Consider the following 27533-nt stretch of genomic DNA (forward strand, 5'->3'; position numbering starts at 1 on the left):
CATCATAATGTTTTCCACACTGGCTATACCAATTTTTTTCCCACCAACAGTGCATGAAGATTCCTTTTTCTCCCCATCCTTGCTAACACGTTATTTCCCGTGTGTTTTTACATTTTTTTTTACTGTAGCCATTCTGACAGGTATAAGATGATATCTCATTGTGGTTTTGATTTGCATTACTTGATGATTAGTGATGTTGAGAATCTTTTATGTGTCTGTTGCCATCTGTATTTCTACTTTGGAAAAGTGTCTATTCAGGTCTTCTACCCATTTTTAATTGGATTGTTTGGGGTTTTTTTAGTGTTAAGTTCTTTATATATTTTGGATATTAACCCCTTATTGCATATAGCATTTGGAAATATCTTCTCTCATTCAATAGAATGCCTTTGCATTTTGTTGATTTCCTTATCTGCTTCATTTCTGAAATCTCTTTAGAATACTGAGTTTGAATTCATTTGAAAACATTCTTTATAAGAAATTTCACAGGTGACTATTTTATGACCTCAACTAGATACTAACATTCTTGGATGTAGGTATCACACCACTCTTTCTTCTGATTGGCCTGATGGCACCTAGTGTAGCATTTTAAAAATGATGACATACAAATAATTCTTTGGGGAACAAAAATCAATAAAATAGTAACATTACTGAGTAAAAAAGCAGTACTGTTATTTTCCAAATTATATTTATTCTGTTCAGGAATTGATAATAAAATGTAATATGGTCAATTAAAAAAATAAGAATATTTATATATTTTTGAAGAAACAATAAGAAATAAGATGATAGCTAACATAATCACTTATGAAAAAAGAGCCCTAAATTTGAAAGAGGATCAATGAATAATATATAGATAATTTAATCTATCCATGCATACAACTCATTTTCGTTTCCCTAAAACAGATTATTAAATAACTACTTAGTAACTAATTAATTCTATTAATAGTGAAACAAGTAAAAATGTAGATAATCTTCAATTAAACCCATGGGCATAAATGAATATATGTATTTCATATTAGATGTCTTGAATTAGAAACTTTATATATATATATATATATATATATATATATACACACACACATATATATGTATGCATATATTTTTATGTATTGTAGATAACTTTCATATGGGTCTTCACATAATTAATTATTTTCTTATGAAACTTATACAAGACTATGATTAAGGCGGGAGCATCTAGAGTGCCACCACAGCCATCAAATCTCCTAGGAATAATATACATCTTCAATTTTAAAAAATTAAAATAGAAATAAATTGCATCATTTTATAAATTCAGTGAGATGAAAAATTCATTACCGCAACAGTGGGCACCAGAATTTAGAAAACAATAATTGATGATTCACTTTAGGTAAAGCAACCAAAGTGTCTAGTACATTCCAGTAAAACCAAAAAGACAGCTTAACCTTTTTGCACTAGAAGTGATCAAAACTTAAATATGGGCAGGGAGAGAGCCAAGAGCTGAGAAGCAGAGAAAGAGAAAAAGAGACATTAGCAAGACTAAAAATTAGGCAAAGACAGGGCACAGGGTTGAAAACATGTAAAATAAAATTCTGATGTTGAGGTAACAGACGGACTTTTAAAAACAGGGATGTCTCATATTTTATGTGAAATTGTGTGTATTATGACATCACAATCCTGGCCTTCCAAACCCAAACACTTAATAAAATGTAACCTCATATGCCTTTTGTGAATGGACTCTGTAATGAAGTTGAGTCTCACATCTGGGTCAACACAATAGGGAGTAAACTGAGGAAGCACAAAATGACAAGAGGATCTTTAAAACGAATCTATTCAATAAAAGCAGGAGCTCATAAAAACAATAGTGACAATATGAAACACTTCTTTTACTCTACCTCTGCAAGGGATTTTGGACTTCATAGGACATGATATGGGGCTCCAGATAATCTTACCAATATATAAAAAAAAGATATATTCTAAGAAACATCAGAAATTAAATGAAGTTAGAAACATGCTAATTAAATAATTTTAAAACTAACTATAACTGAAGAACAGATTCATTTAAAAATATATAAAATAATTAAGTTGGTGTGACATTGGTGACAAATAAATAAATAAATCTGTAACAGAATGAATAATCCAGAAACAGATGGACTTATATACAATATCAACATATCACTGGAATTCAAGCTTATCTTTTGACATTGTATGTCTTGTTCAAAAGAAATTCTAGGCTTCAGCTTCAATAAAGATGAAGTAACAGAAACCAGACTTACCACTTCCACTTTAAACAAGAAAACCAAAATAAATATATGAAAACACTGTTTTCAGACATTAAACAACAGTAACATTGGACTGTTACTTCTAAGAGAAGGGAAACAAGAAAGATGAGTCTTATGATTGCCCCAGTTTGTTACTTGGAGGCAGTCTCCAAGAAGTATCATGGAAGGAAGAGGACAAATAGACCTTGGATGTCTCACTATGTTAAGGAAATAGACAGGAGTTTGGGAAGACCAGGCAGCTGAATTTGTAGGAAAGAATACCAAGGATACAGACACTGCACAGAGACAGCTCTAAAAATCTGCATGGAGGTCCATTTCAGGAGTTAGGTGGCTACTGATTTGGCCTATGTGAGGAGAAATCACTGGAGGCCAGGAAAAGACTCACTGGAAAACAGTAGAATGAACAATTGGCAGAGTTCACAGTATTTGGGAAAAAGATTTCCACCACTTAGGAGAGACATCAAAAAATACTGAGGGACATCCAGAGGAAACTCTAGAAAGTCTTGCCTTAGTGAAAGCATACAGAGGGGGGAAAAAGACATCCTTAACTCCAAAAGAATAAAGATGAGAATTATATCCAATTTCTCATCAGAAACTGAGAAACAAAAGACAATGGAGAGTGCTTCAAAACACTGAAATAAAAAAACAACACAAAAATAAAACCATCAATTCAGAAACCTACACTCAACAAAAACATTTTTCAGTAATTAAAGTGAAGAAATATTTTTTCAGACAAAAAATTGAGAGAATTCTTTGCCAGCCCATAAGAACCACAAAAAGAAGTCTTCAGGTAGAAGTAAAATGATATAAATGGAAATTTTCATCTATGCAAAAGATGAAGAGTAATGAAAATGGTAAATACATGGGTAAATACAGAGCATACTGTTTCCCACTTTAATAATTTTTAAATAAATATTTATTCACTATTTATTTTCAGAGAGGGAGAGACACAGAGAGAAAGCACACAAGCAGGGGAAGGGCAGAGAGAGAATCCCAAGCAGGCTCCATGCTGTCAGCACAGAGCCCAACACGGAGCTTGATCCAATGACCATAAGATCACGATCTGAGCTGAAATCAAGAGTCAGATGATTAACTGACTGAGCCACCCAGGCACCCCCCATTTTAATCATTTTGAAAGATAATCATATAAGAAAAATAATAGTGAATTATTGTAAGTTCTTTAACATACAGAGAGGTAAAATTATAAAAGAAGAAAACAAGAAGGTATGGGGAAATAAACAGTGTATTTTTTATTACTCTTACATTTACATGAGACAGCATAATATTTGTTGGTGAACTGAAAAGTTAGAAATAATGCAGACTTTGGGTAACCAGTAAACAAATAAAAAGGTACAGATGGGAAAAAACAGTGAATACAAAATGGAATCATAAATTATATTCATTTTATCTAAAAAAAGGGAAGGGGGAAAAGTAACAAAGAACAGATAAGAGAAATAGAAAACAAATATCAAGACAGTTGATTAAAAAAAAGAGAGAGAGAGCTGATTTAAACCCAAACATAGGAATAATAACTTAAGACTATAAATGGTTTGAAAAATCTAATTAAACGGTAGAGATTGAATAAAAACTATATACTAGCTACCAATAAAAATTACTGTAAGTATGATGACACACAGATTAAAATTTAAAAATGGAGGAAGAAACAATCTGGAAACACTATTTAAAAGAAAACTAGAATGGCTGCATCAACACCAGAAAAGAAGATCTAAAAGCAATGGATAATATCAGGATGAAAAGGATAATTACATAGTGTTAAAGGGGTCAGTTTACCAAGAGGACATAACATTCCTAAAGGTTTATTCATTTAATAAAATATCTTTTAAAAACATGAAGTAAAAACTGGTGGAATGTAAAGAGAAATACAAAAATAGCAATTACAGTAAGATATCTGAACATGTCTTTCTCAATCATTGGTATAACAAGTACAGAAAAAGTAAGTATATAGAAGACTTGAAAAATATTATCAATTGCCTTGATCTAATTAACATCTGTAGAACATTTTTATTTCATGTGCACGTTGAACAATCACCACAATGAACAATACTCTAGGTCATAAGACAAATTCAATAAATTAAAAAGATTGCAACTATACAATGTATGATACCACGATGGAATTAAATGAGAAATCACTAACAAAAATGTATCTGGAAACTCCACAATATTAGATTCCAATACTAATCTAACAACAATATTCTTGTAAATAACACATGGGTCAAAAGGGAAAAAACATAATACATTAAGAAATATATCAATTGATGGGGCACCTGGGTAGCTCAGTCAGTTAAGCATCTGACTCTTGATTTTGGCTCAGGTCATAACCTCACAGTTCAGGAGATCAAGCCCTGCGTCAGGCTCTGTGCTGACAGTGTAGAGCTTGCTTGGGATTTTCTCTCTCTCAAAATAAATAAATAAAATTAAACTTAAATTTTAAATTATACATATAATATAAATTAATGTATATTAATTATATTTATATAATTATATAAATTATATAATATAAATATATTATATATAAGTTATATATAATGTAATTTATATATGTTTTTATATATATACAAAGAAAACAAAAACACCCCATATCATAACTTGCAGATGCAACTAAAACAGTGCATAGAAAGAAATTTGTAGCATTAAATGCTTATGTTAGAAAAGAAGGAAATTGTTAAATCATTTTCCTTAAGTTTCTACCTTAAAAAACTAAAAAGAATAAACAAGGAAATTAAGCACAAAATAGACAGAAGGAAGAAAATAATAAAGGTAAAAGCAGATATCTATGAAATAGAAGACAGACAAATAATACAGGAAAATCAGTGAAACCAAAAACTAGTTATTTGAAAGAATCAATAAAATTGATAAAATTCCAAACAGATTAATCAAGGAAAAAGAGAAATGACAACAAATTACCAATATCAGGAATGAAAGAGAGGACATTACTCAGATTACAGACAAAACCATTAGAAAATAATATTATGGACAATTTTATAACTTGGTGAAAAAAAATTCCTTGGAAGATATGACTCAGCATGAAATAGATTCCCCAAATAGCCCTTATCAAAGAAAAGAATTAAACTCAAGTTTAAAAACCTTTCCAAAAGAAAATTTCAGGCCAAGATAGCTTCACTGGGAATTCTACCGAATATTTAAGTAAAAAATAGTATCAACTCTACATAAGCTATTCCATAAAGTGGAAGAGGAGGGAACATCTCCCAACTCACATGATAAAGCCAACATTAGCCTGATCCAAAACCAAACAAAACTGTAAGAAACTACAGATCAATGTCTTTTATGATCACACACATGAAAATAAATTCCTACCAAAATTTTAGCAAATTTAGTTCTCTGATATTTAAAATATATAATATATAGATTAAATGCATATAATAAACATATATTGCACTTAAAAAATAATACATGAAAGGCATATAAAAGGCATATGAAATGTGAACAAGTAGATGCAAGATGGGTTTAACGTTCCAAAAATAATGTGATTTCCCATACTAAAATATTTTTTAAAAAGGAAAAAAACATATGATCATCTCAATAGACGCCAAAAAGTATTTCACAAAATTCGGCATCTATTCATGATATTTTAAGCTAATTATAAACAGAAGGGAACCTTTTAATCTGAAACAGGATATGTGTTACAGTCTGAATTGTGTTCACCCCAAATTCATTTGTTAAAGCTCTAACCCGCAATATGATTATATTCAGAAACAGGACCTTTAATGAAATTAAGTTTAAATAAAGTCATGAGTGGAGCCCTAATTCAATAGGACTAATTACAAATTTCTCTGTCTCTCTCTCCCAATCTGTCCTTCCCATCTCTCACACTCTGCCTCTGCCTCTGTCTCTCCTTTTGGACAGACAAGAGGCCAAGTGAGGACACAGCAAGAAAGCAGCCATCCACAAGCCAGGAAGAGAGCCCTCACCAGAAACCAACTCTAACAATACTCTGATTTTGGACTCCTGTCCTCCAGAACTACGACAAAACACATTTCTGCTGTTTAAGCCACCCAGCCTGTGGTATTTTATTATGGCAACCCAAGCAGACTAATATGGCATCTCTGAAAATCCCACAGTTAACATCATTCTTATATGGTGAAATACTAAAAACACTAAATGTTTTCCCTTTAAGATCAAGAACAAAAAGTAATGTTGGCATTTACCATATATATATATCAATATTGTACTGAATATCTAGGCTAGTAAAATAAAGCAAAAAGAAGAAATACAGGCATACAATTTGAAAAAAAGGAAGAAAAACTTTTTTCAGAAAAAAATTGTTCATGCAGAAAATTCTGAGGAAATATATGCAAAGCTATTATAACTAAAAAATGACTTACCAAATACACAGAATAAAGTCAAATGTACAGAAACCAACTGTACAAAATATACTAGATATAAATATTAGAAATTTAAATTTTAACAAGAAATTTAATTTTAATAAAAAATTTTAATATAAAAGTAGAAATTTTAATTTTATATGTTCAAATAACATAACATCAAATTATGAAATACCTAGGGATGATTTTTTTTAATTTTGTCTAACTTGTAAAACTTCATTGAAATAAGTTAAATATTCAAATTAACAAAAATACAAAACTTGTTCATAAACTGAATGACTCAATATTGTTCAATGTCAACTGTCCCCAAATTTATTCAACAAAATCAAAATTAAAATTTGAGCAGGTTTTTTTGTAGAAGTAACTCTTCTATAATTTCCATGGAAATGCAAAGAACATTAGCCATTAAGGAAATGCAAATTAAAACCACAATGAGTGAGATACCACTATTCACCCAGTAGAAAGGCAAAATAAAAAGACTGATCTTACTAAGTGCTGGGAAGCATGTAAAACAATTACAATTCTCATATATTGCTGGTGCAAATGCAAAATGGTACAGGCACCTAAGAAAATCATTGGCAGTTTCTTAACAAAGTTTCTTGTAAAATTACATACACACTTATCATTCAACCCAGTAATCCCACTCTTAGGTATTTACTCTAGAGAAATAAAACATATGTCCATATACAGACCTGTATAAGACTGTTCATAGTAACTACATACATGATAGCCAAAAATCAGCTATACCTATGATACCCAGATATCCATACATAAGTGGATAAACCCATTGTGGTATATCTATGTAACTGAATACTACTCATGATTAAAAAAGGAATAAACTAATTGAGCACAAACAACATGGATGAATCACAGAAGTATTATGTTGAGTGAAAAAAATCCAGACATAAAAGACTACTTGCTGTATTGTTTAATTAATATGAACTCTTAGAAAAATCTAAGCTATGGGTAGAAAGCAGATCAATAGTTGCCAGAGGCTAGCAGTAGAGAAAAAGGATCAACTGCAATGGCACAATGGAGGTTTGTTTAGGTGATGGAAACTTTCTCTATCCTAAATGTACTTGTGGGGTATACAACTTTACTGAATGTATATATCATACAATATGTATACTTATTGTACTTCAATAAAGCTGATTTTCAAAAATTAAGAAGAAACTTCACATTTGTAACTACATATGGTAATAGATGTTAACTAGACTTATTGTGGTGATTTTGCAATATTTACAAATGAAATCATTATATTGTACATCTGAAATTAATATATTATTATATGTCAATTATGCCTCAATAAAAAATGCAGAAACTGCATTAAAATATGGAAAAAATTAGTCAGAAAAAATTCACAGATATTTCAATGAAGATCTAAAGAAGGTTAAGAAGAGAAAACCAGTTACTTAGTTTCCAGATCGTAAACAACATTCCATGAGAGCACATCATGGAATGCCTGAAGCTCCTCAGACCACAGTTGAAAAACATCTATCATGATAACTGAGGCATTCCAAATCAATGAGGAAGGCTGGACTAGTCATCAAGTGGTAGTGTGTCACTAACCTAGCCATTTAGAAATAAAATAAGCTAGACTCTTGTCTTAAATCATACCTCAGAATAAATTCTTTACAGATTAAACATTAAACATAAAAAAGTAACAGAGGAAAATGTTAAATAATTAGTCATATAACTTCATGTAGGACAAGCTTTTGTAAGCATGGCTTCATGGCCAGAAACTATAAGGAAAAGATTAACAACTGTTGGGGGAAATACAAATGAAATTAGAATTGACAATATAGAAAAAAATTTTTAATTGGTGAGACAAAAGACTAATATCCTTTAAAAATATAGAGTTGGTATTAAATAGCAATAAGAAAAAGAAGATTATACTAATAGGGGGAAAAAGCAAGACATGAACAAGAAATTCACAAAAGACAGTGCAATGGCTACTAAATATTTGAAAATATATGACTAATGAACAAATCCAATGTTGAAATATCAAAGTTCACCTGCCTAAATAAAGAATACCCTTGTTGTAAGAACGTAGTGCTAGTGGAAATACATGTTTACATCTTTCTGGAGAGCATTTTGCAGTAAGTATCAAATGTCTAAATCTTCATCATTTTTAAAAGTTTTAAAATTTACTTTATAATCTGATATATAAAGAGTTGTGTTTAGCTCAGAACTGTTTATATGGTGGAAAACCATCCTAAATGTTCATAAATATCAGATGCTACAAACACAGTCTGAAGCCACTGAAAATGAGAATGTAACCAATAATTATTGACATAGAAAAATATCCATGGCGGGTACCTGGGTGTCTCAATCTGTTAAGTGTCAGACTTTAGCTCAGGTCATGATCTGGCGATTCGTGGGTTCAAGCCCCACATCCAGGTCTGTGCTGACAGCTCAGAGCCTGGAGCCTGCTTCAGATTCTGTGTCTCCCTCTCCCTCTGCCCCTCCCCCACTCATACTCTGTCTCTGTCTCTGTCTCTCTCTCTCTCTAAAAAATAAAATTAAAAAAATATGTATCCATGGCAAGGGGTTAGATAAAATATGAATATACTTTGCATGAAGACTCATTAAAAAAAACTATCTTTCTACTCATCTGTCTCTCTTTTTACCTACATATACATACACATACACACAGAGATACACAGGTATGGAAAGTTATACTAAAAGATCAATACAAGTTATCTGTGATTAGCAAAATTAAAGGAAAGCTTTTTTTTTATTTTTTATATTTGTCTATATTATCTGAATTATTTATGTGTAAAAATAAGACTGTTTAAAGGATTATTTACAATGTAATTTCAAATTTCAAACTGGACAAGAAAAAGTAAATCTGGACATTTTCTAAAAGCTTAAAAACAATGTGTAGATAGTCATCATAATCAATGTTTACACCAAGTACAATCTACAGCAAGTTTTACTGTTTTTTTTTAAGTGTCAGACTAAAAATTCTAGAAAAATATCTTGAGGATTTCTTTCCCACATGAAATGCTACCTAAGGATCTACTAAATAGTCTTTCTGCTGCCCTTATCCCTAGTGTTTCACTTTGTGGCTTTATATCTCCAATAAAAGATCTTACTGGCTTTAAGTTTCTTTTCTTTGAAAATTATTTTCTGCTAGGTCTTAAGAAAATAAAGTGGAACTGTGGTTTGCATCTTATTTGAGAAAGATAGATAACCTTGAGTCTTAAACCTTCTCTGGCATTTTCTTGATCTTCACTAACCATGACCAAGGTAGAATGGTCTCATCTGCAAATTACTAAAAATAATCAGCTCTGGGAAGTGACCTTGGATGAAGCAATGTTAAATTGGCCAGGAAATTTTTTTGAGGCATCACTGTTATTAACTCGCAATTTTTTCATTTCACTCTGCCACTGATGCTTGGCAGGTTATAATTTTTCATTTTCGCACTTGGATGAAACTCAGTGAAGTAGAGATTATGGAGATAGTAGTGGAGAATTTTTACAAAGGGATTTCCCCCCTCACTCCATAATATTATATGGCTACAAAATGGATTTCTATTGGAGACAACTTATCAGTTGAAGATACGTAATCAGATTGTTAAGATAACAGTACTGACCTACACCATATTTAAAAATTTTTTAAAGTGCTGCCTTCTGTATACAGAGTTGATGTTATGACCAATTTATATACTTGGAAACATTTCCTTAGTGGAGATGGTTTAGGCTGATTCTTCTTTGACAACTCCATGCTTTCAAGAGTTTATTTGCTGGGATTAAAGAAAATGTCTATGAAAACAGAAAACACTTCTTTATACAGAGATGTCCAGTGACACAGATTGGAAATAAACTTGTACTACTATTAATGAACTAGGAGCTAATTTTAGATAGGTGGCATCTACTTTTGGTGCATCCTTCCTCCTTCTTTACCTCCATAAAACCAGTCGCAGTGCCAGTAGTCTGGTGATGACCACTTATATCCAGATTCTTCCAGAATCTCCTTTCAGCATGCTATTCACTAGCCATTTTATGATAGGCACTAAATAGGTAAGTTGTTATTCCCTCAAGTAAAAGAGGACAGAATATTCATTTTAAAAATAAAGAATACTATAATAAGGAACATAGTAAATCAGAGAACAAATTTGAGTTTGGCAATATCCCTTAAATCCGAAGACAATATTTAAATGGGTAGCTAGAATAGAGACTTAGAGACCAGTCTCCTCCAGTCTTAAAAAACTAAGAAATGTAGGGGTGCCTGGGTGGCACAGTCGGTTGAGCATCCAACTCTTGATCTTGGCTCAGGTCATGATCTTGTGGTTTGTGGGTTCGAGGCCCGCAACGGGCTCTATACTGATGACGTGAAGCCTGCTTGGGATTCTGTCTCTCCTTCTCTCTGCCTCTCCCCAGCTTGTGCTCTCTCTCTCTCTCAAAATAAATTAAAAAATTTTTAAAAATTAAAAAAAATGAGAAATGCCTACTTGAGTCACTAATTCCCTTAACTTATTTTGATTTGATCATTAGTATCCAATTGCACCCAGGGTAGTGTCAAGCTAGAATACCAAACCAGGGACAACTATTTACTAGGACAACCATTACTTTCTTCCTGAAAATCTTTATGTGTCATCACCATGTTACTTAAAAAGAAAATCAGGGCTGCCTGAGTGGCTCAGTCAGTTAAGCACTGGACTCTTGATTTCAGCTCAGGTCATTATCTCACCATCATGAGATCAAGCGCTGAGTGCAGCTCCACCCTGGGCATGGTACCTGCTTAAGATTCTCTGTCTTCCTCTCCCTCTGCCCCTCCCCAACTTGTGCACACCCCCAAAAATAAATAAATAAATAAATAAACAAACAAACAAATAAATAAATATTAAACTGCTACTGTCCCCCAGAACATATGAATTTGAGGTCTTGTATCTAATTGTAGAATAAAATATTTTGTTCCCCTAAGAAAACTGAGTTAAACACTATTTCACCACAGACATTATAATTACCTCACAATATAATTTTGATATAAATGGGACTGCTACCTATCTTTTTTTTGTCTAACCACTGGCAAAATATGTAAATTGACAGAAGAGCTGCATAGCAAAGGGCTTCCTTTGAGTGACTACAGCATCTTGGCGTTGAACAGATCAAATGCTTTTACAGCAACAGTTTAGAGTAATATTTTGTTTTTAAGTGAAGTTCCAAAATGATATACAGAAATGAAATTAACCATTTCATTGAGATAAAGAGGTAAAGTTTCCAATCTAAAATTTTTAAAAAAGAGGATTGGGGGGCGCCTGGGTGGCTCAGTCAGTTAAGCGTCCGACTTCAGCTCAGGTCACGATCTCGCAGTCCGTGAGTTCGAGCCCCACGTCGGGCTCTGGGCTGATGGCTCAGAGCCTTGAGCCTGCTTCTGATTCTGTGTCTCCCTCTCTCTCTGCCCCTCCTCCGTTCATACTCTGTCTCTCTCTGTCTCAAAAATAAAAATAAATGTTAAAAAAATTTAAAAAATAATAATAAAAAAGAGGATTGGTAAGATGATAACATCAAACATACACCTTTATTAATCTGCATGATACACAGTACATGCTAAAGTTTTAAGAAATATAATTAAAATAAGTTATTTTAATACAAATAATAAAGGTAAAACAAAGATGATACATTTTAAATGTAATACAGTTCCTTAATTAATTTTTGCATTTTTAATAGACATGTTTAATAAAATGTTTTTGTTATAAATACTAATTAATAGCAAATAGTCCACCAAATAGCATATAGTCAATAATAAGATATTTGTTTTTCTATCAGCCTCTGAAGTGGAAAAAAAGGGAAAAAAAGCAGGAGGAAGAGGGACCAAAGGAAGAGACTGCTCCTTCCTTTCTTTCTCTAAAGCTCTAGAGAGACAAATACAATGCTCCAAAGATTAGAATCAGGTCTACTCTTGTCCTACTGGGCAGGCTCCATTTCAAGCAAAAGGTAGAGTAGTTTGGCTTGTTCCTCTATAAAAGCTGGTAACACAGAGAAAGTTAGCCTAGATTTTCTATGCATTAAGGTAGCAGTATTTGGTGCACAAGCTACAGAGAAACCTATTAAAATTTCCTACTTTTGAAAAATAATGTCAAGATTCATCATTTATATTGTGAAAATTGCTGATTTGACCCTTCCACAGAAAATACTGAAAACTGAAAGACTAAATAGCATACAATCATTCATCCTAGCAGTAAGTAATAAGAAACAAGGATGGAATATATTTTATTAGAAGATCTACTACAATAGGAGTACTTTATATTTTAATAATAAAAGGAAATTCTTAGCCATAAGTTGGACATATTTTTATTCTTGCAAAATTATTAAATTTTTAAAAGCAATCCATTTTGTTATTCTTGTATTACAAGACATTCCATAAAATGTTCACCACTTCAAGGTAATTCTATTTGTTCAAAATTGCATTCTTTTTAAAATAGCATTTCTAGTATTAAGGGAAATAAGCAAAATCTCAGTCGGTCATTTTTTGTTTTAAGTAGTCAAATTATTAAATTAAAATTCCAAAAAGGCATTTTTAAAGGAAAAGTAGTTTGAACAATTACCTTTCTTATCAATAAGGTAAACTGAGCCAAATCGTCAAAAATAAGTATTACCTATTACTAACTTTTGTTTTTATCATAGACTGAGGTAATATAAACAAAAATATAAATAGTTAAGTTATAGTTAGACTTTCCTAAGGAACACTGATATCAAGGACTACTTACAGCATCTGGAAAATCCTTTTGTAGATGCAGAAATACAGCAGACATCTTTGGTACCATTACAGTACTGAGACATGCCGCCTGAGGGGTAGGAAACGCTGCCTCATGCCCTATAACTTGTGTCTTCAACTTTCAGAAACTGGACTGACTAGGCATGTTAAATATTTCCTTATTACCTTACCTTTATATTTTTTTAAGAAAAGCCAAGAAAAACATCCAGTGCCTTGTTTTATTCATGAGACTGTGCCAGAAATCATTAATAGAAATAAATAGAAATAAAGTTAGGAAATCTCAGCCAAAGCCAAAGATTTCTCTAGACTTTAGTCTTCTCTCTTGAGTGTAGCTATATGTATGATGCAACCCTCACTTTATAATGCACAGACATGTTCAATACTAAAATGACTGTATTAACAGAAAAAAAGTCATAATACTCTGCCTCTGAAATACCAAGGGCGAAGAAGATCTATGAAATGGACAAGAGTGCTTCAATTTAAGTAACACCAGAATTAAACAGCATAGAGAGAGATGATTAGAGCTCAAGAAACTTTTCTCTCGTAGCTGTTTAGGCATTCACTTTCCCTTACTTTCCCTTGCTTTTGAATGGACTCCCCCACCCCTCCTGCGCTGTCAAAGTTTTCTATGAAAAACACCAAGATTATTTTTACTTATACCAAGTATTTTGAGTGCCTAAGACTTGCGCACACACTTAGAAAGTATAACATGTTACTGTGAAGTTGGAAAAAGGATTATTCTCCCCAATCAACAGGTTCTTTAATTCAAAACAGTAAAATATAATATAATATAGTATAATATAATATAATATAATATAATATAATATAATATAATATAATATATAATATATATACACACAGTGATAGCTAATAATAGACATGAAAATGATTTACTAATGAAAAATAGAGCTAAGAAAAAAGATTTGAGATAATTTAATGACCACAAATAATGTGTATCAAAAATGCTATATCAGTTTTTAATTACTTATCATAATGCATTTACTAAATGAATATAATGGCATTTTAGAAAAGAGAAATATTTCAGGTAGGATAGCAGGAAAAAAACTTAAGCAGTTAAAAAAATAAAAAAGAGATTTTTGTCTTTCAAATAAGTCACAGGTGAAGCTGACGTTGCTGTATGGACTACACTTTAGAATCACTGACTTAGGGATTCCTCTATGTTTGAGATTGTTCAGCATAGATGAGGTAGACACTCAAACTGTAGAAGATCTGAGGCAGGAGACTATGTGAGAATAGCTATTTCAGAGACTGAAGGTACATGGTACAAACAAATCATGACAAAATGCTACCTAGCATCTTCCTAGGTGTCACATGTGTGGGAAGAGGGGTGAGGAAGAGGTCCTCGTGCTGCCCTCATGAAACTTGAAGGATTGGGACCTGAAAGAAGTCACTCTAAAAAAAGCTCTGGCCACTGATTTTGCTATGGATCTCATCCACTCAGCTTAAGACCTGAATAGGAAAAAGATAAGCCTCCCCAAACAAGAAGGAATTCTCCAGCACACTGCCTCCAAACTGTATCTGCACCGTTAGCTCTCCTGGGCTTCAAGCCTGCTGGCCCATACTACAGATTTGGGCTTGCCAGCCTCCATAATCACACCATCCATACTCTGTTGTCTGTCTTTAGCCAAATTTCCTTATCTCTGTCTTTGACATCTGTTTGAGTACACCACTGAGTGATCCTGCATGAATTTCTAAGTATGAACATCTTTTGGAGATTCTTTGCCAAAAACAGGAATTAAAAAAAAATGAGCAAAGGGAAAGGAGCCAAGTATAATTTACTCATATTTTATTTAAATCCACCCTGTTTTTAAAAGTTAAAAAAAAAGGCCTAATCAAATATCTGCCTCGTTCTTGGGCTGAAGCACAGTCTATAGCATATCTTTTATCTTGGTTGGGCTGTAATACATTTTTGAATTCTAGTAAGGAGACTGAACCAATAATCAAAAGCTCCAACAAACAAAAGCCCAGGACCAGAGGGTTTCACTGGTGAATTCCACCAAATATTCAAAGAAGATTTAATGCCTATCCTTCTCAAATTCCTCCAAAACAATGAAGAGGAGGGAATGCCTCCAAACTCATTTTATGAGGCCAGCATTATCCTGATACCAAAACCAGACAAGGACACAAAAAAAGAAAGAAGGAAAGTTAAAAGAGGAGAGGGGAGGGGAAGAAGGAGAGGGGAGTGAAGGGGAGAGGAAGAGATGGGGGAAGAGAGGAAATTAGGCCAATATCCTTGATGAACATAGATGCAAAAATTTCAAAATGTAGCAGAACAAATTCAACAATATATTAAAAGAATCATACACCATGACCAAGTGGCATATTGGGATTTATTTGTCTCACCTACTGAGAACAACGCTTCTGAGAACAAACATGAACATTTCTGCAAAGCAACATTGCTAATTAAACAATACCTAACAGGCCAAAGTTAACTATCAAGAGATATTCACCAAAGTAATCCCACTGCCACTTTTGCTGAGTTGTGGGAAGAAGCAAACCCTCATGGCTCTGGAAAAATGAAAAATTCATATAAAAAGTAATTTTAATTTCTTAAGTTACAGCTCTAAATATTTCTGAGACTTCTCAACTCTGACCTTCAACTCCAGCAGCAGTGCTCCTCTTCAGTCACCCCATTCCCAGGGTCACATCCTGGGCCACCATCACCTCAAACAGCTTAAATTTCCCACTGATTATAGTCCTCATCATTCCAAAAATCTTACTCCATTGTTACTGATACCTTTGATCTTGAAACTCACTGGAGTTTCTGATGCTCTGACCACCTCTACTTTCTTGGAGGTCATCATCCACTCCCCACCCCACCTCAGCTCTGCCATGTCCCTGTCTAAATACCTTCTGATCCAACCTAGACTTTATGGCACATCATTTCAACAAATTTCTTATCAAAAATCCATTCCCTCTGCTCCAGCCCTGCTAACAAAGGCCTTTCTCAGACCTATCATTTGCCCTCTATGCTCCTGTGCCCAGATTCCTGAAGACTAATGCAGACACCATGCTAAAAATACACTGCCTCTCACCCCAGCTGAGCTCCCCAGGCCACTGAGCTCCCCTTTGGTTGGTCGTCTTTTCCATTCCCCTCAGTGACTATCCCTAATGTCCATTATTCTCTCCAGCACTGTATCTCATCCCAAACCTCTTCTCCTTTAGCAAATAGTTCCTCAGAGTATTATCAAAAAGCATCCTTCTCACTCTCCATTTCCCAGAGATATATTTACCTAGAATCATGCCATCTTTTCCTCATGCCCTAAAGGAAGAAACTTCTACCTTAGGCTGATCCCTCCATCTGTACTTTAAATCCCATTCGCTCTCAGTTACTCAAGATCTTTATATTATCAATGATCTTTTCTCTTTGCTGCATCATCAACTTCCTCTCAACTAGATCCTTCCTTCAGCAACATATAAATATGTTCACATTTCTCCCAGCATAATAAAAATCCTACCTTTGACTTATGCTTACTTCTTCCCTTCCCAAGTACCCTCTTATAAGTATACTCCCTGTCTCCATATCCCCTTTTGCATCTCTCAACCTTTTGCAATTTGCTGCTACTTCAACCACACTATTGGTATTACTCTCACTAAGATCATTTAAATGACTTTCAAGTTTCTAAGTTTAAAGGCCAGGTTTCCATTCTCTTACTTGAGCTCCCTACAATATTTGATACTACTCATCAATTTCCCCTCTTCAAGTGTTCTCCTGGTTTAAATTTTTTTAATGTTTATTTACTTTTGAGAGAGAGAGAGAGAGAGCAGGGGAGGGGCAGAGAGACAGGGAGACACAGAATCGGAAGCAGGCATCAGGCTCCGAGCTGTCAGCACAGAGCCTGATGCAGGGCTTGAACCCATGAACCATGAGATCATGACCTGAGCCAAAGTCAGATGCTCAACCGACTGAGCCACTCAGGCGCCCCATCTCCTGGTTTTAGAGTAACATTATCCCTTGTTTCTCTTCTTCTCTAACTAGTTTTTCTGTTTCCGGGATTCTTCTTCCTACACGTATCAAAAAAAAATGTTTAAAAACACACTGAATGGCATCCCAGTGGATCTTCTGGGCTGAGCCACATATAGCAGGGCTCTGTCATGACAATATCATGCAGGTTGTGACTGTGAGCACTCACAGCCCCATGGGCTTTAATAGTCTGTATGCCATAATCGTGGAGTTTGGTGGCAATGTCACTTTACACGAAGTCATATATGGTGCTATCAGCTGCCCTGAGAAAGAGAAAGGAGGGTCCACTGCTGTGCCAGAAAACAATTAAATTTGGGAAAGTATATACTGTCATACACCTAGGGAAATAAGGATTCCCTAGATGTTTGATGGCCTGCTTTTCCGTCACTCGTAAAGTATTGTGCGCTTGGCCCTGAGGCTTGCTAACATTTTGATTAGTGAGCAAGATGCCTGCAAAATTGGTGACTGGTTGCTTCAAGAAGCTGGAAGATTTGCTGTGTTTCCAGAGACTTCTTACCATCTAGAGAACACATACATCCACCAAGCCCCAGAGCTCCTGAAAGACCATAACACCCAAAGTTGACACCTATTCTTCTATCATTCTCTAGCAAATGACCACCAAAGAGGTGCCTTACTCAGGGGAGCATCAGTATGTGCTCTACACCATAGAGGCCTATCATCTTCATCCATTTCTCTCAGCAGCTGTCTTCACAGACTCCATCTCTGGGAAAAGACAAGATCATCTGCTGCTGCTAAGTGCAGAACTTCTGGTTGACTTTAACTCTTTAAAACCTAAATTTGGCTGATTTTAAACCTATATTAAGATAAACTATTGCTTTGTTTCTATTCATTTTTTTTTTACTTTATTTAAATCCAAGTTAGTTAACATATAGTGTAATAATGGTTTCAGGAGTAGAATTTAGTGATTCATCACTTACATTATAATACCCAATGCTCATCCCAACAAGTGTTTTCCTACACCCATCACCAATTTAGCCCATCCCCCCATCCAACACTTCTCCAGCAAACCTCAGTTTGTTCTCTGTATTTAAGAGTTTCTTATCGTTTGCCTCCCTCTCTGTTTTTATCTTATTTTTACTTCCCTTCAGCTATGTTCATCTGCTTTCTTTCTTAAGTTTCACAAATGAGTGAAATCATAGGATATTTGCCTTTCTCTGACTTATTTTACTCAGCATAAGACATTCTAGTTCCATCCACGTTGCAGCAAATGGCAAGATTTCAATCGTTTGATCACCAAGTAATATTCCATTGTATATATACACCACATCTTCTTTATTCATTCATCAGTGGATAGATATTTAGGCTCTTTCCATAATTATCTATTCATTTTTAAAGAGGATATAGAAGAAAAATATTTGTAGGAGGGATTTTTAGAAAATAAATTTAAAACTCAAAAAAAAGAAAGAAAAAGAATTGCCAGAATGTAAATTTTACATCAATTAAAACTGTTACATTATAACAAAAAATAATAAATATAAATTCAATGCTCCGTAAGCATGATAAATTTGACATTAACAGCATATATACTTTACAAATCAGTGTATTTCAATCAACAGATGGCTGCTTTCAAGATGGTATGGGAGGGGCGCCTGGGTGGCTCAGTCGGTTAAGCATCCGACTTTGTCTCAGGTCATGATCTCACGGGGTTCATGGGTTCGAGCCCCATGTCGGGTTCTGTGATGACAGCTCAGAGCCTGGAGCCTTCTTCGGATTCTGTGTCTCCCTCTCTCTCTGCCCCTCCCCTGCTCGTGCTCTGTCTCTCTCTGTCTCAAAAATAAATAAACATTAAAAAAAATTTGTTTAATTAAAAAAAAAGATGGTATGGGAAAGGAATGGAGAGGAAAACACTGATCTTTCTTTATTTTTTTTTGAAGTTTATTAATTTTTGAGAGAGAGAGAGAGAGACAGAGTGTTAGTGGGGGAGGGAGACACAGAATCTGAAGCAGGTTCCAGGCTCTGAGCTGTCAGCCCAGAGCCCAATGCAGAACTTGGACTCACAAACCTCGAGATCATGACCTGAGCCAAAGTAGGACACTTAACCAACTAAGCCACCAGGTGGCCCAGGAAAATGCTGATCTTAAGTGTGCATTAAAGTCTTCTACACTGTTCCAGGGGACACAGTATATTCTTTACAAAATATAAAACTAAACCAAAATTAATTAAACTCAATATGATCATAAAATATCCATCTTACATGAGTAATCTTTAAAAATGTAAGAATTTCTTTAAAAAGGAAGAGAAAATTAAAACTAAGTAAAAGACATGAAAGAATAAAGAGTACAATAGAAATCAATGAAACTGAAAATAACAGAAGAATTTAATTAAACCATAAACTGATTCTTTGAAATAATCAAGAAAAAATAGCCAGACGGGGGGTAAAAAAAGAAAGAAGACACAGATTTTTCACTATCAGGAAATCAGAGATATGGCATCATTCCAAATGCTATCTATTAATTAAGAAAATATCATGAAAAACTTTACACCAATAAATTCTACAACTTAGATAAAACTGAAAAAAATGGTTTCAAACTGTCAAAGCTCACTCAAGAAGAAACAGGTAGCCATTTATACCTCTGTACCTTTTACAGAAATTGTATCTGTAGCTAACACCCTATCCACAAGTAAAAATCTACACCCAGACAGCTTCACCAGAAAAGTTTCCTAAATATTTATGGAAGAGATAATCTCAACACCAAACAAAATCGTCCAGAAAACTGAGGAGGAGGAATATTTCCCAATTCATTCTATAAAACTATCATTACCCTACTACAATTATGTTGCAAGAAAAAGATAATTGAGACCAATATGCCTCACTTTAAAAAATGCAAAACTTGAAAACAAAATTTAGGCCAATGGAAACCAACAATATATAAATGATCGAGTGGGGTTTATTCATTTACCCCAGAAATGCAAGGTTGGCTTAACATTCAAACAGTAATTAATATAGTTCACCATATTTCAGACTGAAAAAAGAAAAACAAGATCATTTTAATGTATGCATAAAAATTATATGACAAAATCCCTTATCCATTCATGCTAAAAATTTTTATCACATCTGGAATAACAGAGAATTTTCTCACCCTGATAAAGGGCATTGACCAAAAATCCTCCATTTAACATCACACTTAATCTCTTTTCCTAAGATCAAGAAAAACATAAAGATGTTTGTCACCACTTATATACAACATCACTCTGGAGATTCAAGCTAGAGCAGTTGTAAGTGTGTGTGTGTGTGTGTGAGTGAGATGAGGGGAATGGGGAGTCTAAAATAATAAAAGGATAGGGTGCCTGGGTAGCTCAGTCAGTTAATCTTCTGACTCTGGATTTTGGCTTAGGGCATGATCTCACAGTTTGTGGGTTCGAGTCCCATATTGGGATCCATGCTGGCAGCACGGAGCCTAAGATATTCTCTCTCTCCCTCTCTCTGCCTCTCCCCTGGTCATGTTCTCTCTCAAAATAAATAAAGCTTAAAAAAATTTTTAATTAAAATAAAATAATAAAAGGCATTCAGATTGGAAAGGAAGAACTAAAACTGCCTTTGCAAATAATCTTATAGGACATGATAATCTATACAAATAATCCAGTGGAATCTACAACAAAAAACAAATACTAGAAATAATGAGTTTTAGCATGGTAGTAAGATCCACGGTCAACATATAATATATAAAAAGAACTGTATTTCTATAAGCTAGTAATGAATCATCATAAATTCAAATTTTTAAAAAAATGCCCTTAACACATATAAAAATTATGAAATATTTAGGACAAAATAAGTAACTCTGACAAAATGTACAAGACTTGTGAAATAAAAACTGTAAAATATTGCTAAGAGAATTTAAAGAAGACATCTGTACACAGAGAGGCATACCTTATCCATAGGTCAAAAGAAACAACAATGTGAAGATGTCAATTCTCCCCAAATTGATACGATTCAACATATCCCAGAACAAAATCCTAGCTGGATTTTTGTATTAAATTGAAAGCTGATTCTAAAACTCATGTAGAAATGCAAAGGGCCTAGAATAACCAAAACAACTTTGAATAACAAAACTGTAGGGCTTTTAATCAAGTAGAACTATCTACTTGATTAAAAGATTTTAGGGGTGCCTGGGTGGCTCAGTCGGTTGAGCGTCCGACTTCGGCTCAGGTCACGATCTCGCAGTCCGTGAGTTCGAGCCCCACGTCGGGCTCTGGGCTGATGGCTCAGAGCCTGGAGCCTGCTTCCGATTCTGTGTCTCCCTCTCTCTCTGACCCTCCCCCGTTCATGCTGTGTCTCTCTCTGTCTCAAAAATAAATAAACTTAAAAAAAAATTAAAAAAAAATAAATAAAAATAAAAGATTTTATTATATAGCTAGTAATCAAGAAAGTGTAGTAGTGGCTCAGACAGAGATAAGCAAATAGATCAACGGAACAAAACAGATATTCCAAAAAGAGGCATATATATATGGACAACTGATTTTTTTACAAAGGCAAAAAAGGCAATTCACTGGAGAAAGAATAGTCTTTTGAACAACTTATGCTGAAACAAGTGAAAATCACTATACAGAAAAAAGAAAAATAAAAAAAGCTGATCCATGCCTTAATCCTTATATAAAAATTACTCATAATGAATCACAGACTTAAATTCTAAAAAATTAAAACATTTAGAATAATGCATAAAAGAAAACCTTGTGCGCCTGATGTAGACAAAGATTTCTTAGTATGATACTGAAAAAGCATAATCCATAAAAGAACAAAATGACAAATTGGATTTCATGAAAATCAAAAACTTCTATTCGAAAGACCGTTAAGAAGAATGAAAAGACAAGCCACAGACTAGGAAAATATATTTGCAAGACACCTATATGAGAAAGAATTTGTATCTAAAATGTATAAAGAACTCTTAATTGAAAATTTGGCCAAAGATTAAAACAAACACATTATCAAGAAATATAAATGGATCACAATAAGCAAATGAAAAGATACTTAACATCATTAGTCATAAGAGAAATGAACATTAAAACCACAAAGATATACAATTATACTTCTCTAAGAATGGCTAAAATTAGAAAGCCTGGCCATGGAAAGTGGCAACAAAACTGAGGAGAACCTGAAAATCTCATATATTGCTGACTGGAATGTAAATGATACAACTACTTTGGAAAACAGTTTCGCAGTTTCTTAAAAACTTATACACAGACCTACCATATAGCCCAGCCATTCCACTCCTAGATATTTCCCCAAGAGAAATAAAAGCAGAAGCCCAGAAATAATCTTGTATGTGAATGTCCATAGTAGCTTTATTTATAAGAGCCAAAAACTAGAAGATCTTAAATGTTTATCAACAGGGAAATAAACAAATTGTATCATGTTCATATAATAGAATGTTTCTTCAAAGAAAATAAACTATTAATATACACAACAATACAAGTGTTATCTCAAAACTATACTTCAGGAAACACAAAACAGCACATACGATATTATCCATTTACACAAAATTATGGAAAATGAAAACCAATATATAATAACAGAAAGCATATCAGTGGTTGCCCGGGAAATAAAGGCAGGGGCAGGAACAGGAGGAACTACAAACAGGCCTGAGGAAACTTTTGGGCCTGATGGCTATGTTCACTATAATGTGGTTATGATTTCACTGGTATGTTAAAATGTCAGAATTCACAAACTGCATACTTTATATGTACCTTATTGTATGTCACTCATAGCTCAATAAAGGTAAAAATAAAGCTCTAAAAACATAAAAAAGAAATAAGGCCTCTAAAATGTTAGGATTCACTGATTTTCACTTGAACCATTAAACATGTGTACATTGAAATGTTCATTTTCATTCCAAAGATACTATTTGCCAGGTTCATCTTTCAGTTGTTGATATAAAAGACTCCAGCACCAAAAAATGTTAGATATTCAATACATGGTCACTTATTTTATCCAAAGTCCTCTAATTTTCATAATCATCACAAGCAATCAGCAAGGGGTGAAACTATCATTTATTCACTAGAAAAATACTTACTGAGTGTTACAGTCTGTGCTAGGTAATAAAATACAGTAAATAAAAATGAGTTTCCACCATCAAGAAGGTCATGGTCTAGTGGGGAAGATAGGAATTTTTGAAGCTAATGTTCAAAAGATGTGGCAAGTGCAATATTAAAGATATGCAGAAGTGTGTTTATGGCATAATGTGAGCAAGGAAGAGGCATACCTAACTGGCTGGGGACAATAAATACAATGCAGGCTAGGGGAGGGAAAGCTTTGCAAAGGAAGAAACTTCTAAACCATATGTAAATAGTAACATTAAGATAACATGATAATTCAGTTACAAAAATAAATCTCTTCCTTTTAGTACCTTTTAGTACCTACTGACATGTTCCTTTAAAAGAGAAGGGATGACTCTGAAAGGTAGTACCTGTGTGCATATCACCCGTACTTCCAAAATATTAAAATATTTTGGCAAAATAATGGATAAAATGTTAAGAAAAGATTCTAGATAAGAATATAAAGGTAAAGGTTTTTAGTAATAGCTTTAATAAATAATTCACTTTTTTATTCATATGCAAGTAATGGAACAGATATATAATGGAGCTAGGACAGAGAATGCATCTGTATGCTGGCCTTATTATTTTAATTACTTAGGATGAATTTATTCTTTAAAGAATATATTCAGTCTAAATCTTACTACCAATAGATTCATGCTTAACTTCTTGTAGTATTATAGACCTTGAGGAGTTCCACAAGAATTGTGGAACTTATGAAGGTAAAGAAGAATAGTAATGGAAGTATTCTAACATGATTTGGGTTCCATGTTATTTAAATATTCTATTATTGCAGTATCCATCAGAATAACAACACTATAGCTAATCTCATCAAGGTCAAGGATAGGAATAAGCTGAGATAAAAACTAGAATTTATCACTGCTTTAACTGAGGATATCTAAAAGATCAATAATTCCAACCTTGAATATTGAACAGATCCCGTCTACATATATAGATGGCCAAATAATCCTTTCCTTTACCCACTTCTAATACATGCATGTGTTGGAATATATATACGTATATATATATACATATATGTATATATATATATATGTATATACATATATGTATATATATATACGTATATATATATACATATATATATATACACATACACACACATTTACATATGTGTATGTATATATACACACACACTCTCACATATATAACATCAGCTGGCATCAATGAATACATGCCTTTAACATTAGGAGAGAATTCTCTATCCCACGATCTAGGCAAAGGAAAAATAAATCTTTACAGTTTTATGATCATGCAAATAGCCAAGAAATGAGTCAAATATTATCAACATCTAACGTCAACACTGAGGGAGCCAAAGTGCTAATGGAAGTTACATTTTCTCCTTGGCATATTTAGTGTTCTAAGAGTGTCCAATATGTTCATAGTATATCAAATGAGAAAATTTCAGGCAGTAGAGACAGTATGTACATAGAATGAGCTGAGAAATACTGAGGGATATCTAATGAGGTTATGGAACAATCAGTGCAGCTTGCCTGCTGACTGTTCATTAGCCACCCTAAAAGAGCCAGAGGTGCCCCCTCTTCCTGCCAGCAGCTGCTGAACCAAAAGGAAGAATCACTGGAGTTCAAGAGCACAAACATCATACAATCAGAAAATGTTAGAGCTGGAAAGGCTCTAAAAGGTCACATAGTAACAGTGTCCAAATCAGTAGGTCATGGTTACACTTCAGTGATTCTATGAACCTCTTGAAATTATATACAAAGATCTGTGACACATGCAGAAGAACCATTTATCTAGTTGAATCATTTCATTTAATGGATGGGGAAACAGTTCCACTGATACTCACAACTCACTAGTACTAAATCAGAGACAAGATTTCTTGAGTCCCAGCTATTTGTTTTTGCTAACACACCAAGTATTAAGTATTAAAAATCTTAACTGCAGCAGAAAAAGACAGACAGCTGCAATCCCTAATCTGAGATTTTCAAAAATATTCAATACACCCTGTGTAATCACTCAATAAACTCTCCAAGAGTCCATTTATACTGCCCTTCCTTGTCAAAGTGCCAAACATAACCTGTGTGATATTTGTGTTCTGGCAGCCCTTGCAAGTGAATCAATATCTGACACAAGTAGCTGCTCATGCCCTACTGGCATCTCAGAAACCAAAGGTAGTCTGTCAGAACACTAAAGGAAGAAATTAGAGGATACAAAAAGGTTTGAGAATATAAGTGTTCAAGGGCAGAGCTATGCAGTAACTTATACTGCCTTGTGTATAGTTGATGCTCAGCAAATGTTTGCTGAACTGAATTGAACTGATGTGTAAACCATCTGACAAATGGTCACCCTGACCATTACCAAAGGAGGAAGAATTCTTGCTCAAGAATTGCTTCCCTTATGAATACACTAAGGCTATTTTTTTTTAATTAGCTTTCCTTAAGCAACTCCATACATATTCATCAATGCTTCAGTTATTCCAAAATACCTCTGATTTTACAAACAGAAGCCAGGGCTTTACAAGTTCGATAAATTTACAAGACTTTCTCTCAGTGTTGCTGATATCTAGATCTAGACCTAGATATAGATATATAGATGAAATCTCTCTAGTAAGATATTTTGGCTAATAAGAATCTCTCATCAAATTAATTAACATCATTAGATTCACTTTCAGATGGTTTGACAGTGGTCTTTGGGGTCTAATAACATATTGCTAATGTGGGCAAGCTGCCACTGGACTAAATATGGTTTTGTACAAAGTAAATTCTCCATCTCAAATATAAATAAAGTGTTTTCCTCTGCAAAACCTGCTTCTTTCCCTATTAACTACTGTGATTAGAAGCATATTATCTAGTCCCCAGTCCAAAAAGTTTACTAAACTTTTCTCTTACCTAAAACATCTACTGAATAAGGATACCCAAATATATCTTATCTATCAAATTCACAACTTCCTTTTTCCATGGCCAATGCTTTCTTATAGGCCCTCATCAGCATGAGCCAGAACTCACAATTCTTGCTACCTTTAATTGTTCCCATTCTAGTTATTCCTTCAATGACATCAGAATTCATTTTCTAAAAAGCAAATTTAATCATTTTTACTCTTGCCTGAAACCTATTAGTGGCCTCCTACTGCATTCAAGTAAACTCAGATTTTTACCTTAAAATTAAAGGTAATTAAAGCTTGGTGTTCTTTCCATTCTCTTGTGCGGCAACCCGTAACATCTCCTACAGGCTCTTTTAAACATCCTGCTTAGAGACCTTGTCAAGGTTCTTCATGTCAGCCTATTTTCTTTATTCTCTTAACTTTTAGCATATACTGTACCCGCTCTGTAAAACACTCTCTGACACTTTTTCCATGAGGCTTAGACGCTATCCTTCCTTCATGGCTTAGGCAAAGGCTGCAAAAAGAACCTTACCTGTCTCCCCCACAGGAAGTCAGTTATTTGCTTTCCAATCTAGCATTTTATCCATATTTCTATCAGCACATTTAAAACAATATTTTATGAAATATACATACTGAAGTAAAATATATTACCTGAACAAAATGAAAGTCAATTAAATATCAGTACCAAAAAGATATCTAGAATCCCCAAATATGCACACTTCCAACATCCCCATGGGCCAATGGAGGAATAACAAGGAAAATCAGGAAACATATTGTATTAAAAAATAATAAATACATGTTAGATAAAATTCATGAAATGGGGTGACAACAGTGAAAATCAGAGTGAGAACCTCCAAAAGCCTCTCCTACATAAAACCAACAAGAGAACTGGCAAAATTGTTAGAATCAACTTTTTCAAAACTCAAAATACCAAAGGCTTGCAGCATTCTTGTGAATGTTTATTCAAGAAAAATAACTGATCTCAGTAAAAACAGTGATCTTTGAGGAATTTGAATTTGCCCTACTCCTTTCCCCCATTAGTTGAAAACTAAGCACACGTATTTGTGGTGAATACTAGAAGACAGGCCACCTCTAAAAAAAAAAAAAAAAAAAAAAAAAAGCAGTATGGGTCTGGAGCATCTTCAAACTCTCATTCCCAAAGAAATGTCATGATATGACCTATTTTATGGTTCCTAGAAGACTCATTTCAAGTTTCTCTATATTTGACCTAAATCAGATCTCACCCAGTGGGAAAAGCCTTTTTTTCCAAAGTCGTTTGTTGAAAACAATTACAAGAA

The 27533-nt window shown here is 33.8% G+C and overlaps 1 protein-coding gene and 1 pseudogene across 2 annotated transcripts in view; one reads left to right on the forward strand and one right to left on the reverse strand.

Moving 5' to 3' along the window:
- The window catches only part of NAALADL2 (N-acetylated alpha-linked acidic dipeptidase like 2), a 1333736-nt gene that overhangs the window by 1257524 nt on the left and 48679 nt on the right, over positions 1–27533 (reverse strand). The window lies entirely within an intron of this gene.
- Positions 17407–18133, forward strand: LOC109275108 (proto-oncogene serine/threonine-protein kinase mos-like; annotated as a pseudogene).

This window comes from Panthera pardus, unplaced genomic scaffold (assembly GCF_024362965.1).
Source record: "Panthera pardus isolate Hobbes unplaced genomic scaffold, ASM2436296v1 HiC_scaffold_16, whole genome shotgun sequence".
Taxonomy (NCBI): domain Eukaryota; kingdom Metazoa; phylum Chordata; class Mammalia; order Carnivora; family Felidae; genus Panthera; species Panthera pardus.